A 20,758-nucleotide genomic window follows, 5' to 3' on the forward strand; every position below is an offset into this window, starting at 1 on the left:
GGAATTAAAGATAGAGTCCCAGAGAACATTTCCTCATACTAGGAATGTTTAATCTCAGTTTTTTGTAGAACAACGTTGTCGATTTTCCGTTTTCCAACGGGAGGTCAGGACATAGTATCGCCTCTGGAATCTTCCCTATACAAACCTCGTCCAAACTGAATACATGGAATTAATGACAGAGTCCCAGAGAACATTTCCTCATACTAGGAATGTTCAATTTCAGTTTTTTGTAGAAAAAAGTTGTCGATTTTCCTTTTTCCAACTGGAGGTCAGGACAGAAAATTGGCTGTGGGATCTTCCCTATACAAACCTCGTCCAAACTGAATACATGGAATTAAAGATAGAGTTCCAGAGAACATTCCCTCATACTAGGAATGTTCAATTTCAGTTTTTTTGTAGAACAAAGTTGTCAATTTTCCGTTTTCCAACTGGAGGTCAGGACATAGTATCGCCTCTGGAATCTTCCCTATACAAACCTCGTCCAAACTGAATTCATGGAATTAAAGACAGGGTCACAGAGAATATTTCCTCATACCAGGAATGTTCAATTTCAGTTTTTTGTAGAACAAAGTTGTCGATTTTCCGTTTTCCAAGTGGAGGTCAGGACAGAGTATCGTCTCTAGAATCTTCCCTATACAAACCTCGTCCAAACTGAGTACATGGAATTAATGACAGAGTCCCAGAGAACATTTCCTCATACCAGGAATGTTCAATTTCAGTTTTTTGTAGAACAACGTTGTCGATTTTCCGTTTTCCAACTGGAGGTCAGGACAGAAAAATGGCTGTGGAATCTTCCCTATACAAACCTCGTCCAAACTGAATGCATGGAATTAAAGATAGAGTCCCAGAGAACATTTCCTCATACTAGGAATGTTCAATCTCAGTTTTTGTAGAACAACGTTGTCGATTTATCGTTTTCCAACGGGAGGTCAGGACAGAAAATTGGCTGTGGAATCTTCCCTATACAAACCTCGTCTAAACTGAATACATGGAATTAAAGACAGAGTCCCAGAGAACATTTCCTCATACTAGGAATGTTCAATTTCAGTTTTTTGTAGAACAACGTTGTCGATTTTCCGTTTTCCAACGGGAGGTCAGGACAGAAAATTGGCTGTGGAATCTTCCCTATACAAACCTCGTCTAAACTGAATACATGGAATTAAAGACAGAGTCCCAGAGAACATTTCCTCATACTAGGAATGTTCAATTTCAGTTTTTTGTAGAACAACGTTGTCGATTTTCCGTTTTCCAACTGGAGGTCAGGACAGAGTATCGCCTCTGGAATCTTCCCTATACAAACCTCGTCCAAACTGAACTCATGGAATGAAAGAGAGGGTCACAGAGAATATTTTCTCATACTAGGAATGTTCAATTTCAGTTTTTTGTAGAACAAAGTTGTCGATTTTACGTTTTCCAACTGGAGGTCAGGACATAGTATCGCCTCTGGAATCTTCCCTATACAAACCTCGTCCAAACTGAATACATGGAATTAATGACAGAATCCCAGAGAACATTTCCTCATACCAGGAATGTTCAATTTCAGTTTTTTGTAGAACAAAGTTGTCGATTTTCCTTTTTTCAAATGGAGGTCGGGACAGAAAATTGGCTGTGGAATCTTCCCTATACAAACCACGTCTAAACTGAATACATGGAATTAAAGACAGAGTCCCAGAGAACATTTCCTCATACTAGGAATGTTCAATTTCAGTTTTTTGTAGAACAACGTTGTCGATTTTCCATTTTCCAACTGGAGGTCAGGACAGAGTATCGCCTCTGGAATCTTCCCTATACAAACCTCGTCCAAACTGAACTCATGGAATGAAAGAGAGGGTCACAGAGAATATTTTCTCATACTAGGAATGTTCAATTTCAGTTTTTTGTAGAACAAAGTTGTCGATTTTACGTTTTCCAACTGGAGGTCAGGACATAGTATCGCCTCTGGAATCTTCCCTATACAAACCTCGTCCAAACTGAATACATGGAATTAATGACAGAATCCCAGAGAACATTTCCTCATACCAGGAATGTTCAATTTCAGTTTTTTGTAGAACAAAGTTGTCGATTTTCCTTTTTCCAACTGGAGGTCGGGACAGAAAATTGGCTGTGGGATCTTCCCTATACAAACCTCGTCCAAACTGAATACATGGAATTAAAGATAGAGTTCCAGAGAACATTCCCTCATACTAGGAATGTTCAATTTCAGTTTTTTTGTAGAACAAAGTTGTCAATTTTCCGTTTTCCAACTGGAGGTCAGGACATAGTATCGCCTCTGGAATCTTCCCTATACAAACCTCGTCCAAACTGAATTCATGGAATTAAAGACAGGGTCACGGAGAATATTTCCTCATACCAGGAATGTTCAATTTCAGTTTTTTGTAGAACAAAGTTGTCGATTTTCCGTTTTCCAAGTGGAGGTCAGGACAGAGTATCGTCTCTAGAATCTTCCCTATACAAACCTCGTCCAAACTGAGTACATGGAATTAATGACAGAGTCCCAGAGAACATTTCTTCATACTAGGAATGTTCAATTTCAGTTTTTTGTAGAACAACGTTGTCGATTTTCCGTTTTCCAACTGGAGGTCAGGACAGAAAATTGGCTGTGGAATCTTCCCTATACAAACCTCGTCCAAACTGAATACATGGAATTAAAGATAGAGACCCAGAGAACATTTCCTCATACCAGGAATGTTCAATTTCAGTTTTTTATAGAACAAAGTTGTCGATTTTTCGTTTTCCAAGTGGAGGTCAGGACAGAGTATCGAATCTGGAATCTTCCCTATAGAAACCTCGTCCAAACTGAATGCATGGAATTAAAGATAGAGTCACAGAGAACATTTCCTCATATTAGGAATGTTCAATTTCAGTTTTTTGTAGAACAAAGTGTTCCATTTTCCGTTTTCCAACTGGAGGTCAGGACAGAGTATCGCCTCTGGAATCTTCCCTATACAAACCTCGTCCAAAATGAATACATGGAATTAAAGATAGAGTTCCAGAGAACATTCCCTCATACTAGGAATGTTCAATTTCAGTTTTTTGTAGAACAACGTTGTCGATTTTCCGTTTTCCAACTGGAGGTCAGGACAGAAAATTGGCTGTGGAATCTTCCCTATACAAACTTCGTCCAAACTGAATACATGGAATTAAAGACAGAGTCCCAGAGAATATTTCTTCATACTAGGAATGTTCAATTTCAGTTTTTTGTAGAACAAAGTTGTCGATTTTCCGTTTTCCAACTGGAGGTCAGGACAGAAAATTGGCTGTGGAATCTTCCCTATACAAATCTCGTCCAAACTGAGTACATGGAATTAAATATAGAGTCCCAGAGAACATTTCCTCATACTAGGAATGTTCAATTTCAGTTTTTTGTAGAACAAAGTTGTCAATTTCCCGTTTTCCAACTGGAGGTCAGGACAGAAAATTGGCTGTGGAATCTTCCCTATACAAACCTCGTCCAAACTGAATACATGGAATTAAAGACAGAGTCCCAGAGAATATTTCTTCATACTAGGAATGTTCAATTTCAGTTTTTTGTAGAACAAAGTTGTCAATTTTCCGTTTTCCAACTGGAGGTCAGGACATAGTATCGCCTCTGGAATCTTCCCTATACAAACCTCGTCCAAACTGAATTCATGGAATTAAAGACAGGGTCACAGAGATTATTTCCTCATACCAGGAATGTTCAATTTCAGTTTTTTGTAGAACAAAGTTGTCGATTTTCCGTTTTCCAAGTGGAGGTCAGGACAGAGTATCGCCTCTGGAATCTTCCCTATACAAACCTCGTCCAAACTGAATGCATGGAATTAAAGATAGAGTCCCAGAGAACATTTCCTCATACTAGGAATGTTCAATCTCAGTTTTTTGTAGAACAACGTTGTCGATTTTCCGTTTTCCAACGCGAGGTCAGGACAGAAAATTGGCTGTGGAATCTTCCCTATACAAACCTCGTCCAAACTGAATACATCGAATTAAAGACAGAGTCCCAGAGAATATTTCTTCATACTAGGAATGTTCAATTTCAGTTTTTTGTAGAACAAAGTTGTCGATTTTCCGTTTTCCAACTGGAGGTCAGGACAGAGTATCGCCTCTGGAATCTTCCCTATTCAAACCTCGTCCAAACTGAACTCATGGAATTAAAGAGAGGGTCACAGAGAATATTTTCTCATACTAGGAATGTTCAATTTCAGTTTTTTGTAGAACAAAGTTGTCGATTTTACGTTTTCCAACTGGAGGTCAGAACATAGTATCGCCTCTGGAATCTTCCCTACACAAACCTCGCCCAAACTGAATACATGGAATTAATGACAGAGTCCCAGAGAACATTTCCTCATACTAGGAATGTTCAATTTCAGTTTTTTGTAGAACAAAGTTGTCGATTTTCCTTTTTCCAACTGGAGGTCAGGACAGAAAATTGGCTGTGGGATCTTCCCTATACAAACCTCGTCCAAACTGAATACATGGAATTAAAGATAGAGTTCCAGAGAACATTCCCTCATACTAGGAATGTTCAATTTCAGTTTTTTTGTAGAACAAAGTTGTCAATTTTCCGTTTTCCAACTGGAGGTCAGGACATAGTATCGCCTCTGGAATCTTCCCTATACAAACCTCGTCCAAACTGAATTCATGGAATTAAAGACAGGGTCACAGAGAATATTTCCTCATACCAGGAATGTTCAATTTCAGTTTTTTGTAGAACAAAGTTGTCGATTTTCCGTTTTCCAAGTGGAGGTCAGGACAGAGTATCGCCTCTGGAATCTTCCCTATACAAACCTCGTCCAAACTGAATGCATGGAATTAAAGATAGAGTCCCAGAGAACATTTCTTCATAGAACAATGTTCAATTTCAGTTTTTTGTAGAACAAAGTTGTCAATTTTCCGTTTTCCAACTGGAGGTCAGGACTGAAAATTGGCTGTGGAATCTTCCCTATACAAACCTCGCCCAAACTGAATACATGGAATTAAAGATAGAGTCCCAGAGAACATTTCCTCATACTAGGAATGTTCAATCTCAGTTTTTTGTAGAACAAAGTTGTCAATTTTCCGTTTTCCAACTGGAGGTCAGGACTGAAAATTGGCTGTGGAATCTTCCCTATACAAACCTCGCCCAAACTGAATACATGGAATTAAAGATAGAGTCCCAGAGAACATTTCCTCATACTAGGAATGTTCAATCTCAGTTTTTTGTAGAACAAAGTTGTCAATTTTCCGTTTTCCAACTGGAGGTCAGGACATAGTATCGCCTCTGGAATCTTCCCTATACAAACCTCGTCCAAACTGAATTCATGGAATTAAAGACAGGGTCACAGAGAATATTTCCTCATACCAGGAATGTTCAATTTCAGTTTTTTGTAGAACAAAGTTGTCGATTTTCCGTTTTCCAAGTGGAGGTCAGGACAGAGTATCGCCTCTGGAATCTTCCCTATACAAACCTCGCCCAAACTGAATACATGGAATTAAAGATAGAGTCCCAGAGAACATTTCCTCATACTAGGAATGTTCAATCTCAGTTTTTTGTAGAACAACGTTGTCGATTTTCCGTTTTCCAACGCGAGGTCAGGACAGAAAATTGGCTGTGGAATCTTCCCTATACAAACCTCGTCCAAACTGAATACATGGAATTAAAGACAGAGTCCCAGAGAATATTTCTTCATACTAGGAATGTTCAATTTCAGTTTTTTGTAGAACAAAGTTGTCAATTTTCCGTTTTCCAACTGGAGGTCAGGACAGAGTATCGCCTCTGGAATCTTCCCTATTCATACCTCGTCCAAACTGAACTCATGGAATTAAAGAGAGGGTCACAGAGAATATTTTCTCATACTAGGAATGTTCAATTTCAGTTTTTTGTAGAACAAAGTTGTCGATTTTACGTTTTCCAACTGGAGGTCAGAACATAGTATCGCCTCTGGAATCTTCCCTACACAAACCTCGCCCAAACTGAATACATGGAATTAATGACAGAGTCCCAGAGAACATTTCCTCATACTAGGAATGTTCAATTTCAGTTTTTTGTAGAACAAAGTTGTCGATTTTCCTTTTTCCAACTGGAGGTCAGGACAGAAAATTGGCTGTGGGATCTTCCCTATACAAACCTCGTCCAAACTGAATACATGGAATTAAAGATAGAGTTCCAGAGAACATTCCCTCATACTAGGAATGTTCAATTTCAGTTTTTTTGTAGAACAAAGTTGTCAATTTTCCGTTTTCCAACTGGAGGTCAGGACATAGTATCGCCTCTGGAATCTTCCCTATACAAACCTCTCCAAACTGAATTCATGGAATTAAAGACAGGGTCACAGAGAATATTTCCTCATACCAGGAATGTTCAATTTCAGTTTTTTGTAGAACAAAGTTGTCGATTTTCCGTTTTCCAAGTGGAGGTCAGGACAGAGTATCGTCTCTAGAATCTTCCCTATACAAACCTCGTCCAAACTGAGTACATGGAATTAATGACAGAGTCCCAGAGAACATTTCTTCATACTAGGAATGTTCAATTTCAGTTTTTTGTAGAACAACGTTGTCGATTTTCCGTTTTCCAACTTGAGGTCAGGACAGAAAATGGACTGTGGAATCTTCCCTATACAAACTTCGTCCAAACTGAATACATGGAATTAAAGATAGAGTCCCAGAGAACATTTCCTCATACTAGGAATGTTCAATTTCAGTTTTTTGTAGAACAAAGTTGTCAATTTTCCGTTTTCCAACTGGAGGTCAGAACAGAAAATTGGCTGTGGAATCTTCCCTATACAAACCTCGTCCAAACTGAATACATGGAATTAAAGACAGGGTCACAGAGAATATTTCCTCATACCAGGAATGTTCAATTTCAGTTTTTTGTAGAACAAAGTTGTCGATTTTTCGTTTTCCAAGTGGAGGTCAGGACAGAGTATCGAATCTGGAATCTTCCCTATAGAAACCTCGTCCAAACTGAATGCATGGAATTAAAGATAGAGTCACAGAGAACATTTCCTCATATTAGGAATGTTCAATTTCAGTTTTGTTGTAGAACAAAGTGTTCCATTTTCCGTTTTCCAACTGGAGGTCAGGACAGAGTATCGCCTCTGGAATCTTCCCTATACAAACCTCGTCCAAACTGAATACATGGAATTAAAGATAGAGTCCCAGAGAACATTTCCTCATACTAGGAATGTTCAATCTCAGTTTTTTGTAGAACAAAGTTGTCGATTTTCCGTTTTCCATCTGGAGGTCAGGACAGAAAATTGGCTGTGGAATCTTCCCTATACAAACTTCGTCCAAACTGAATACATGGAATTAAAGACAGAGTCCCAGAGAACATTTCTTCATACTAGGAATGTTCAATTTCAGTTTTTTGTATAACAAAGTTGTCGATTTTCCGTTTTCCAACTGGAGGTCAGGACAGAAAATTGGCTGTGGAATCTTCCCTATACAAATCTCGTCCAAACTGAGTACATGGAATTAAATATAGAGTCCCAGAGAACATTTCCTCATACTAGGAATGTTCAATTTCAGTTTTTTGTAGAACAAAGTTGTCAATTTTCCGTTTTCCAACTGGAGGTCAGGACAGAGTATCGCCTCTGGAATCTTCCCTATACAAACCTCGTCCAAACTGAATGCATGGAATTAAAGATAGAGTCCCAGAGAACATTTCCTCATACTAGGAATGTTCAATTTCAGTTTTTTGTATAACAAAGTTGTCGATTTCCCGTTTTCCAAGTGGAGGTCAGGACAGAGTATCGCCTCTGGAATCTTCCCTATACAAACCTCGTCCAAACTGAATGCATGGAATTAAAGATAGAGTCCCAGAGAACATTTCCTCATACTAGGAATGTTCAATTTCAGTTTTTTGTAAAACAAAGTTGTCGATTTTCCGTTTTCAAGTGGAGGTCAGGACAGAGTATCGCCTCTGGAATCTTCCATATACAAACCTCGTCCAAACTGAATACATGGAATTAAAGATAGAGTCCCAGAGAACATTTCCTCATACTAGGAATGTTCAATTTCAGTTTTTTGTATAACAAAGTTGTCGATTTCCCGTTTTCCAAGTGGAGGTCAGGACAGAGTATCGCCTCTGGAATCTTCCCTATACAAACCTCGTCCAAACTGAATGCATGGAATTAAAGATAGAGTCCCAGAGAACATTTCCTCATACTAGGAATGTTCAATTTCAGTTTTTTGTAAAACAAAGTTGTCGATTTTCCGTTTTCAAGTGGAGGTCAGGACAGAGTATCGCCTCTGGAATCTTCCATATACAAACCTCGTCCAAACTGAATACATGGAATTAAAGATAGAGTCCCAGAGAACATTTCCTCGTACTAGGAATGTTCAATTTCAGTTTTTTGTAGAACAAAGTTGTCGATTTTCCGTTTTCCAAGTGGAGGTCAGGACAGAGTATCGCCTCTGGAATCTTCCCTATACAAACCTCGTCCAAACTGAATGCATGGAATTAAAGATAGAGTCCCAGAGAACATTTCTTCATACTAGGAATGTTCAATTTCAGTTTTTTGTAGAACAACGTTGTCGATTTTCCGTTTTCCAACTGGAGGTCAGGACAGAAAATTGGCTGTGGAATCTTCCCTATACAAACTTCGTCCAAACTGAATACATGGAATTAAAGACAGAGTCCCAGAGAACATTTCTTCATACTAGGAATGTTCAATTTCAGTTTTTTGTAGAACAAAGTTGTCGATTTTCCGTTTTCCAACTGGAGGTCAGGACAGAAAATTGGCTGTGGAATCTTCCCTATACAAATCTCGTCCAAACTGAGTACATGGAATTAAATATAGAGTCCCAGAGAACATTTCCTCATACTAGGAATGTTCAATTTCAGTTTTTTGTAGAACAAAGTTGTCAATTTCCCGTTTTCCAACTGGAGGTCAGGACAGAGAATTGGCTGTGGAATCTTCCCTATACAAACCTCGTCCAAACTGAATACATGGAATTAAAGATAGAGTTCCAGAGAACATTCCCTCATACTAGGAATGTTCAATTTCAGTGTTTTGTAGAACAAAGTTGTCAATTTTCCGTTTTCCAACTGGAGGTCAGGACATAGTATCGCCTCTGGAATCTTCCCTATACAAACCTCGTCCAAACTGAATTCATGGAATTAAAGACAGGGTCACAGAGATTATTTCCTCATACCAGGAATGTTCAATTTCAGTTTTTTGTAGAACAAAGTTGTCGATTTTCCGTTTTCCAAGTGGAGGTCAGGACAGAGTATCGCCTCTGGAATCTTCCCTATACAAACCTCGTCCAAACTGAATGCATGGAATTAAAGATAGAGTCCCAGAGAACATTTCTTCATAGAACAATGTTCAATTTCAGTTTTTTGTAGAACAAAGTTGTCAATTTTCCGTTTTCCAACTGGAGGTCAGGACTGAAAATTGGCTGTGGAATCTTCCCTATACAAACCTCGCCCAAACTGAATACATGGAATTAAAGATAGAGTCCCAGAGAACATTTCCTCATACTAGGAATGTTCAATCTCAGTTTTTTGTAGAACAAAGTTGTCAATTTTCCGTTTTCCAACTGGAGGTCAGGACTGAAAATTGGCTGTGGAATCTTCCCTATACAAACCTCGCCCAAACTGAATACATGGAATTAAAGATAGAGTCCCAGAGAACATTTCCTCATACTAGGAATGTTCAATCTCAGTTTTTTGTAGAACAAAGTTGTCAATTTTCCGTTTTCCAACTGGAGGTCAGGACATAGTATCGCCTCTGGAATCTTCCCTATACAAACCTCGTCCAAACTGAATTCATGGAATTAAAGACAGGGTCACAGAGAATATTTCCTCATACCAGGAATGTTCAATTTCAGTTTTTTGTAGAACAAAGTTGTCGATTTTCCGTTTTCCAAGTGGAGGTCAGGACAGAGTATCGCCTCTGGAATCTTCCCTATACAAACCTCGTCCAAACTGAATGCATGGAATTAAAGATAGAGTCCCAGAGAACATTTCCTCATACTAGGAATGTTCAATCTCAGTTTTTTGTAGAACAACGTTGTCGATTTTCCGTTTTCCAACGCGAGGTCAGGACAGAAAATTGGCTGTGGAATCTTCCCTATACAAACCTCGTCCAAACTGAATACATGGAATTAAAGACAGAGTCCCAGAGAATATTTCTTCATACTAGGAATGTTCAATTTCAGTTTTTTGTAGAACAAAGTTGTCAATTTTCCGTTTTCCAACTGGAGGTCAGGACAGAGTATCGCCTCTGGAATCTTCCCTATTCATACCTCGTCCAAACTGAACTCATGGAATTAAAGAGAGGGTCACAGAGAATATTTTCTCATACTAGGAATGTTCAATTTCAGTTTTTTGTAGAACAAAGTTGTCGATTTTACGTTTTCCAACTGGAGGTCAGAACATAGTATCGCCTCTGGAATCTTCCCTACACAAACCTCGCCCAAACTGAATACATGGAATTAATGACAGAGTCCCAGAGAACATTTCCTCATACTAGGAATGTTCAATTTCAGTTTTTTGTAGAACAAAGTTGTCGATGTTCCTTTTTCCAACTGGAGGTCAGGACAGAAAATTGGCTGTGGGATCTTCCCTATACAAACCTCGTCCAAACTGAATACATGGAATTAAAGATAGAGTTCCAGAGAACATTCCCTCATACTAGAAATGTTCAATTTCAGTTTTTTTGTAGAACAAAGTTGTCAATTTTCCGTTTTCCAACTGGAGGTCAGGACATAGTATCGCCTCTGGAATCTTCCCTATACAAACCTCTCCAAACTGAATTCATGGAATTAAAGACAGGGTCACAGAGAATATTTCCTCATACCAGGAATGTTCAATTTCAGTTTTTTGTAGAACAAAGTTGTCGATTTTCCGTTTTCCAAGTGGAGGTCAGGACAGAGTATCGTCTCTAGAATCTTCCCTATACAAACCTCGTCCAAACTGAGTACATGGAATTAATGACAGAGTCCCAGAGAACATTTCTTCATACTAGGAATGTTCAATTTCAGTTTTTTGTAGAACAACGTTGTCGATTTTCCGTTTTCCAACTTGAGGTCAGGACAGAAAATTGACTGTGGAATCTTCCCTATACAAACTTCGTCCAAACTGAATACATGGAATTAAAGATAGAGTCCCAGAGAACATTTCCTCATACTAGGAATGTTCAATTTCAGTTTTTTGTAGAACAAAGTTGTCAATTTTCCGTTTTCCAACTGGAGGTCAGAACAGAAAATTGGCTGTGGAATCTTCCCTATACAAACCTCGTCCAAACTGAATACATGGAATTAAAGACAGGGTCACAGAGAATATTTCCTCATACCAGGAATGTTCAATTTCAGTTTTTTGTAGAACAAAGTTGTCGATTTTTCGTTTTCCAAGTGGAGGTCAGGACAGAGTATCGAATCTGGAATCTTCCCTATAGAAACCTCGTCCAAACTGAATGCATGGAATTAAAGATAGAGTCACAGAGAACATTTCCTCATATTAGGAATGTTCAATTTCAGTTTTGTTGTAGAACAAAGTGTTCCATTTTCCGTTTTCCAACTGGAGGTCAGGACAGAGTATCGCCTCTGGAATCTTCCCTATACAAACCTCGTCCAAACTGAATACATGGAATTAAAGATAGAGTCCCAGAGAACATTTCCTCATACTAGGAATGTTCAATCTCAGTTTTTGTAGAACAAAGTTGTCGATTTTCCGTTTTCCATCTGGAGGTCAGGACAGAAAATTGGCTGTGGAATCTTCCCTATACAAACTTCGTCCAAACTGAATACATGGAATTAAAGACAGAGTCCCAGAGAACATTTCTTCATACTAGGAATGTTCAATTTCAGTTTTTTGTATAACAAAGTTGTCGATTTTCCGTTTTCCAACTGGAGGTCAGGACAGAAAATTGGCTGTGGAATCTTCCCTATACAAATCTCGTCCAAACTGAGTACATGGAATTAAATATAGAGTCCCAGAGAACATTTCCTCATACTAGGAATGTTCAATTTCAGTTTTTTGTAGAACAAAGTTGTCAATTTTCCGTTTTCCAACTGGAGGTCAGGACAGAGTATCGCCTCTGGAATCTTCCCTATACAAACCTCGTCCAAACTGAATGCATGGAATTAAAGATAGAGTCCCAGAGAACATTTCCTCATACTAGGAATGTTCAATTTCAGTTTTTTGTATAACAAAGTTGTCGATTTCCCGTTTTCCAAGTGGAGGTCAGGACAGAGTATCGCCTCTGGAATCTTCCCTATACAAACCTCGTCCAAACTGAATGCATGGAATTAAAGATAGAGTCCCAGAGAACATTTCCTCATACTAGGAATGTTCAATTTCAGTTTTTTGTAAAACAAAGTTGTCGATTTTCCGTTTTCAAGTGGAGGTCAGGACAGAGTATCGCCTCTGGAATCTTCCATATACAAACCTCGTCCAAACTGAATACATGGAATTAAAGATAGAGTCCCAGAGAACATTTCCTCATACTAGGAATGTTCAATCTCAGTTTTTTGTATAACAAAGTTGTCGATTTTCCGTTTTCCAAGTGGAGGTCAGGACAGAGTATCGCCTCTGGAATCTTCCATATACAAACCTCGTCCAAACTGAATACATGGAATTAAAGATAGAGTCCCAGAGAACATTTCCTCATACTAGGAATGTTCAATTTCAGTTTTTTGTAGAACAAAGTTGTCAATTTTCCGTTTTCCAACTGGAGGTCAGGACAGAGTATCGCCTCTAGAATCTTCCCTATATAAACCTTGTCCAAACTGAATACATGACATTAAAGATAGAGTCCCAGAGAACATTTCCTCATACTAGGAATGTTCAATTTCAGTTTTTGGAAATGTGAATATACAATTGAATGCATTAAGGCTTCCATTTCATCATCACGGGTATTGGCACGATTAACATAATAATATGATAATTGATCAGACTTTTAATTTTTCAGAATATAGAAAACAGCCTCCAAACTTATAAAATTAACATATTGATCTTATATCAACACAACCGGCCAGCAATGCACTGGCAGCTAAATCATAAAGGCCATTTTGAAAATCTTCTTGTATACGATCGAGATTCTCTTCAGTGGGCATACAGAAGTAGATAGGCGGCACATCGGATATGGAATCACGATCAGAATGTAGGTGTCTAAAATAAAAAGGTATAATGAGAATATTTAAAATGCATTCGTTGTTGTTAATATTGGAGTTCTTACACATGCAGCTCTCTTAGCTCCTTTACTGAAATTATGGGAGAAATAATATCCTGACCCACACGATCATAAATGAAGATTTTCCATACCGGCTCAGCAACCAACACCTTAGTGTACTGTGCATGTGTATTAGATAAAAGTCCTGCGTAGAAATCGGTGCATCCCACAAAAAAGGATGCGTTTTTGCAACATTTTATGTAAACATTTTTTGTTGGAATATTGAAACGGTACAATAAGACACTGAAACGAATGGTAAATATGTTATTGCTCTCTCTATCCAACAGCTATATACATACATAGATAGATAATGTATATCATAGATGAACAAGATGAACACTCTTCGTGTTCATAGTTGTTGTAGATCAGAATGCGGCGTTGTTGTAGCAACGCAAATAGTATGTTCTTTCGTGTATTATTTCAGTTATCAGGTTCTGGTTCCTCTGAGTCCAGACTCAAGAATTCTGCAACTTGAACTGGTTGCGTCCATAGGGAATCAGGGGACAGGTGAGTGTGATTATCTGGGCAGCTAAACAAATGCAGCCTATGGTGTGGTCCCAATACACATGCTGGGAATGTGTTGGGTATCGTGGCGTCAATTCGGGACAAATACGAATTGAGGGGGGTGCATCGTCCGGATTTTAACTGGGCTAAAACCACTCGTCTTTGCCTTGGCCGCTGGCGTTCTTGTGCTGCGATGGATGGGGGTGGTCTCCAATAACGGGATTCACACTGTATCTTCTTCTACTGCTTAGTGCTAACCTTTTCAGATGTAGATAGATTGAGAAGAGAATACATGTTAATTAACGTTAAATAATTGTTATTTTTTATTTAACCCTCCGTTGGATACCTGGGTCTGGCCGGGCCTTTTCTATAATATTCAAAAGCGTCTGGTCAGACCCAGGAGCCCAACGGAGGGTTAACTAATATTCTAAAAAAGAACAAATAAACAATGATAACAACATATAATAAGAAAACAATATCAACAACATATAACAATTAATTATTTAAACAATAACATACATATACACAAAGAATTTTGATTAATACCCAAAAAATTAAGCTCTTCAAAACTTCGTTTATAATTATCCTGTCAAAATAAAAAAGAAAACACAAAAACAATATTAATCTCACCAATAATTCCATGAAATTCATAATATTCCTAATCCAAAGAACAGTAATGTTGAACCAATATGGAAATTCATTTAATTCCAATTCCATAAGTTCAACAGCTCTTTGTTCTATTTTTGATTGGGTTTTGCGAAAAATTTGCCAAAGAATTGCTAAAAGTTTTTTTCCTCCACACCAGAGGCATGTTGCAATTGTTGCAATTATCAAAATCAGCAATATTTTTGCAATCCGAAAGGCAAAGATTCCGATTCGCCCAAGCAAAAACAGAAATCTATAAATACATATACATATACAAATGTTAACATTTATTTAAAAACGTTAATATTTGCAAATTCACATCATACTTACCCGTAGCTAGTTCTTGCACTATTTCCTAATTCGTCGCTATTGGTATTTTGCGTTTCCGGCATTGTTTTGTATTGATTTTCTAGTTTGTTTTTCTTGAAAAAATATATTCCTTCTGGTTTGTTTGTTATTTTTTCTGTAACTATTATTTTGATATTTTGTTATGACAATTTGTCATAGACTATAAAAAGTAGGGATTTCAATGTTGAAATTTAATATTGGTTAATTTGTAAAATTGCATAAAATTAGAGAAATATTTAATAATTTGAACTGGCAATCAGCGGAAAAACGTGTCGCGTAAAGTGAGAACATGTGATTGTGCTAAATATGTGCCTTTTATCATTTCAATTGTAAAATGTGTCGTTGTTGCAATCCCTATTGCTCGAATGATTGTCATACAATTTTCAAAATGATTAGATTGACAATTGTTTTGATTGAAAATTGAATATTTCATCATTTTGGCAGATATCGGATTACTTGTAGATGGACCATCCGTGAAAGTGGATAGACAGAAGCGTTAAACTTTCGGATCTTTATACATATGTATATAATTGAGTATGATATTGGCAAAAAACTTCTTGTCAAAATTTTTAATTGAAATTCACCAAAACGCGACGCGGTACAATAAACAATATGCTGAGCAAGATCTATTTATCATTCATGATGCTGAGATTAAGAGTGTACACGGAGAAACGAGTCAATGAGCTACATACATGCATATGTATGGATGTGTTGTCAATTGTCATACAATTTTGTTGGATGCGCCGAGTTCTATATTCATCATTCCATCTAATTTAAGGCAAATACATGCATGTCCATATCGTCCTGCTAACAGGACATTCATGTGAACTTTGTGGAAAGTGGTCTCAAAGAAACTTCTATTGCATTGAGCTTTTATCAATGAGCTATATATGGGTTGGTATTGTGTTGCAAAAATGCATCCACTTTTGTGGGATGCACCGAGTTCTACGCAGGACTTTTATCTAATACACATGCACAGTACCCTAAGGTGTGGGCTGCTGAGCCGGTATGGAAAATCTTGATTTATGATCGTGTGGGTCAGGATATTATTTCTCCCATAATTTCAATAAAGGAACTAAGAGAGTTGGGTGTTGCGCTGCATGTGTAAGTAACTCCAATATTAACAACAACGAATGTATTTTAAATATTCTCATTCCCCTTTTTATTTCAGATAAATACATTCTGATCGCGATTCCATATCCGATGTTCCGGTGCCGGCTATCTACTTCTGTATGCCCATGCCCAGAAGATTTTCAAAATGGCCTTTATGATTTAGCTGTCAGTGCATTGCAGGCCGGTTGTGTTGATATATGATCAATATGTTAATTTCATCAGTTTGGAGGATGTTTTCCATATTCTGAAAAATTAAAAGTCTGATCAATTATCATATTATTAAATCAATCGTGCCAATACCCGTGATGATGAAATGGAAGCCTTAATGGATTCAATTGCAGATTCACTTTTTCCGTTTTTGTAACATTGGGAAATGTAGCAATGGATGCTCGTTTCAATCTCTTTCACATGGATGCTACTCAGGCTGGTGGTGTATTTAGTTTTCAACGTCCAACTGCTGTTACTTGATCTTAATATGGATCTGGCCACACGTTACATCATACATGGCCATATCAAGCTTTGGTGCATGATCTCTTGGAGTTGGGTTTGAATTTGTAAACCAACTGAAGGTGAGTATATAAATATGTATTAGAAGCTCTTGGTAACCTCTTTGGTAGAAAAGACTGATTGGTCTTCTATTAGACTTTATCATAGTAAATGAATATTATTTGGTTTTCTGATGGAATACCATTAGGTCGTCTCATATAAAAGACCACTAGGTCTTTTTATAAAAAAGACCATTAGGTTTTTTATAGAAGGCTATAAAGTATTCGCATAGAAAATAATATTTTTTTTTGTGAAAATCTTGCTTTAAAAACTGTTACAAATCCATGTTTATGGCCTCTTATCTCTCTATCTCGCCCTTTTCTCAGGTACCCGCAAAAAGCGAAAACCCTGCGATTTAGATCCCAACGATCCAAAAGACCTTGTTCCACAACAATTCCTACACTTTTTTCTTGCTTTTAGTTTAGATCTTTAAATAAAAAATCGTTATTTAAAAAAGCTTTATGTTTGGGTTTTTGTTATTCTTTCCATCTCTATTTTCATTGTATAAATCATTGTTTTCATCTTTATCATATTCCATTAAATTGAACCTTCCCTTGTAGAGGACACTTTTCAAAGTTAATTTTGTGCTTCTTTTATTTTTGTATATAGTTTGTGAAATGCAGGTAGCACATCCCAACAATAGAGACAAGCAGAAGAATCATCCGGTATGTATTCCTATTGTTTTAAAGATGCAATTGAAGATACATTGGACTGGGCTTTTATGCACATGTCATCAATTCCAAACACAGAAGGCAATTTGTGGGCTTCAAAAAACAAGGCAAAGTTCAAACAAGACTTTCCAGTTTGATTCTTTCGGACACTTTCCATTCCTGATTTTTTGTCTATGGGGGGTATTTGGTTATTGTTGGCATTCTTTTTGTCTATTTTAGTAGCGGCTATTCGCTCATCAACTGTTTTGTTGTACTTTTTGCTCGAAGATGTTTCGCCTTCTTCCTTCTCAGATTGTCTCAATCAGACCGGAAACATTGGGGGTTATCATGAATGAAATTTCCCCTTGAGTTTCGTCTTTCCGCCGTTGCAACTTAAGGGAGAAAGTAAAAAATTCACGGGGAATTGCCGTTCAGGTTAACCCACATTGCCTGTTTCCGAATCAAACATATCCTCTGTTATATAGTATCCAATTAACTTTATATATGGCGGCAAAATTTTAGTTTCCTTTCTCGTTTTCATTGAAATATGCCTTTGCTGTGATACTAGTGTACTGTAAGGATATGTAAGATTAAAAAACAATGGATATACAAAATTCTTATCCATTACCAACCTCAAATCCTCTTTCAGACATATCTTGCAGTACATTTTCATAGCCATATTTTTTTGTTCTTCACTTCAAAAAGTCCAGATTCTTCTTGATACACTAAATTAATAAAAGATATAAGTATTTATCCTAATATTTACCAAAAATCTCCGCTTACCTTAGTTTCATGTTGATGTTTTAAGGGGAGTACACACCAACAGTCAAAACTGACAGTCAACGTACTTTTAGGACAATTTTCCGGCAAAAAACAACATTTATTTAGCTAAAAACGTTTGAAATACAATATTTACGGTATTATTTAGAGATTACAAAAGAAATTTTTCAGTTAGGCTTTGATATTCACGAAATAGACCTCGATGACTGTCAGTTTTGCTTGTCAATGTGTACTATACTTTTGTTGATATGTTTGTCCCAATTTACATTAGGCGAGTTTACTTGCGGCAATTATCAGTTTGTGGGTGAGAGAGGGTGTTGAGAGGCAAAGGGTTACCATATACCTCACCTCTCTCTCCATCAAACTGACAATTGCCGCAAGTAAACTCGCCTAATGTAAATTGGGACTTTCTTCTTACCAAATATTCTTCCAATTGTGAATTAGTCGATTGTCGAGTAATCGATTCCTCGATTTTTTGATTTTAAGGATCTAAAAATCGAAATCGACTTTTGACTGGAACAGTATTGCGATTCTGTAACTTTTTTGAATAACGAACCGACATCGGTAGTTAACAAAAATATTCGGTTGAGTTAACGAATGTGCTATTCTGTAACTTCATGTTAACGATTGTAGAAATCGTTAGCACATACCGACGAATATCGATGGAAAGGCAAATTGTCAAATATTATATCATGATATTTATTAATGTATTTTTGAATTAAAAATAATATTTCTACGCAAATACACGCATAAAACGCGTACGGGAGGAAAAAAGTCCGCTTTTTGAAGAAATGCGCTAACACAAGTATTTGCACATCATTTCCTATGAATTCACTTATGAATTTTACAAGAGCGCACGCAGCTAGGATCCACTCCATTTTGCTTCCACAGCACACAGCTAGGATGCACTCCATGTTCGATCCAAATCACGGCTTAAGATGCCGTGCTTTGGATTGAATTTTTATTCATTCTTCGGATTGCATTTTTAATCAATCTAAAGATGCAATAAAAATGCAAGCCATTGCGAAATATCCCAAAATAAAATGCATTTATTATTTGTGTAAAACAAAACTCAAAGAACTTTATTATACTTATTATTTTAACACAGATTTATTATATAAACACAAATTAAAGAAAGAAGTTTCCATTAAATTCAATCTCATTTGAGCTTACTTCCTCCGTTTTCAATTTAATACAAGCGCATCTGTAGTGGGATTCTGTAACTTTTTTTTCTACCGAACCGACATCGTTAGTTAACGAAAATGTTCGGTTGAAATACCGAATGTGCTATTCTGTAACTCAAAGTTATCGACACAAAAATTTTAGCGACGAATATCGGTAGAATGACGGAATTTTTAAGAAGATGCACGTTATTTCAAAATGAAGAGTACATAAATTATTATATTTTTTAAACGTTTTTGTTATTTTTAGGAGAAATTGGAAAATCACACTTTAAACGAAATAATGCGCATTCAAAGTTAACATAATTCAAATTGCTAATGAAATTATTTAAATTACCAATGTATATAAAAGGATTATGTTTCAAACTATATGTAGAAAAATTCAACCTTAAGGCCAGGGAACATAAGCAGCTATGCAAACAGGCAAGGCAGCTTATGTACCTAGGCCTTAAAAATTAAAAAAATCGTAGTTAAAACTATAAAGGTAGAAAAAGAATCAATCGTTGCTTGCTTCCCAAATGTCAAATTATAAAGGAATGCAAGGGCCTCTTTGCAATTCCACCGGCGTTCCCCCATATAATTTCATATTTGAAAGCAAGCGACTAGCTGATTCTGTCACGGCCTTAAAGCACATTCATACATATAACTATATTTAGTAAATAAAGTGGATTTTCATTGTCAAATCCATTGCGTATACGTATAAATTATCATAAAGGATGTTAACCCGACGAGCTCAAAAAAGCTCTTAAGGCCTAGGTACATAAGCTGCCTCGCCTGCTTGCCTTGCTTGCTTCTAATAAAATAATAATGCCAAGTTTACACTTGCGCTCCAAAATCCACTGGATTTTACGAAATCCTGAAATACACCCCGGTGTTTATACTTATTTTTTTGTTGATTTCAAACATATCACAATTATCTAGGTAGATGCATATGCGCAGCTGATCGAACATGAATTTTCAAAACAAGTTGTTGTATATTTAATTAGTCATCAAAAATATACGACAATATAGAACTTTACAACTTTATTTCGAAAATTACCGTAAAATTAGCTATATATCGTATTAATTGTGTATAGTACTAACAAATAAAAAATAAACAATTATTTTATCGTTGAGGCATCATAATAATAAATTATTGGTCTGTTCCAGTACTGCAAGAATCTACTAATTTTTACTATTTTATTCGATAACATAAAGGAAAAAATGTTATCGTAGTAAAAAGTAGTAGCTTCTTGCAGGTTCTGGAACAGAGCATTTGATAGATAAAATTTGTGCTCAGAACCTGCAAAATATTTGGTCTGTTCCTTTACTTTTGAAAATGGTAAAACCGGCAAAAGTAGCAAAAGTTGTGAACTGTTCTCATATGAATTGTGTGGTGTCAGAAGTAAAGGAACGCTTTTCGAGTAAAAAGTGCTAAAACTTGAAGATTCTTGCACGTAAAGGAACAGGGCTATTATTACTTGAAGTAGTTTGCCCGTTCAGTGCTAAAAATGATTTCCTCTCTTTAAACAATAACTGCGCCGAATAACACTCTCTTCTCCTATTTTCTGCCATACAATTTTGGCCTGTCTGTCTAGGGTATTAGAAACTAGCAGCATGTTCGTTGGCATCTAACTACGATAGCTGATACGTTGATTTTGACATTTCTGCTGGAGTTTTTGCAATTTCCGTCATTTTTCCGTTCCCGTCTTTTTTAAGAAATTTGTATGGGGAAGCAATTATGAAGATTCGCTCTTTTTTTCTATCATAACCACTAAAAAGTACGGGAACACAATGGAAAACAGCATTTTAACAAAGTAATTTCATATTTGGTCTGTTCCAGTACTGCAAGAATCTACTAAGTTTTACTATTTTT

At 36.9% G+C, this 20,758-nt stretch overlaps 1 long non-coding RNA gene across 7 annotated transcripts; it reads right to left on the reverse strand.

Moving 5' to 3' along the window:
* Nucleotides 1-12,800: 12,800 nt before the first annotated feature.
* On the reverse strand, nucleotides 12,801-17,992 carry LOC141395304 (uncharacterized). Of its 7 annotated transcripts, XR_012410595.1 has the most exons (8): nucleotides 17,726-17,992; nucleotides 17,575-17,667; nucleotides 16,047-17,514; nucleotides 14,616-15,990; nucleotides 14,187-14,226; nucleotides 13,436-13,898; nucleotides 13,143-13,379; nucleotides 12,801-13,075 (listed from the first exon to the last, which is right to left on the reverse strand). It is a non-coding gene; the product is annotated as an uncharacterized lncRNA (long non-coding RNA). The 7 variants fall into 7 exon arrangements; XR_012410597.1 differs by having other exon boundaries at nucleotides 13,436-13,893; nucleotides 14,616-17,514; XR_012410594.1 differs by having other exon boundaries at nucleotides 14,616-17,514.
* Between the last annotated feature and the right edge of the window lie 2,766 nt (nucleotides 17,993-20,758).

The sequence above is a fragment of the Musca autumnalis genome, unplaced genomic scaffold, assembly GCF_047663935.1.
Source record: "Musca autumnalis isolate F117 unplaced genomic scaffold, ASM4766393v1 scaffold_2, whole genome shotgun sequence".
Taxonomy (NCBI): Eukaryota; Metazoa; Arthropoda; class Insecta; order Diptera; family Muscidae; genus Musca; species Musca autumnalis.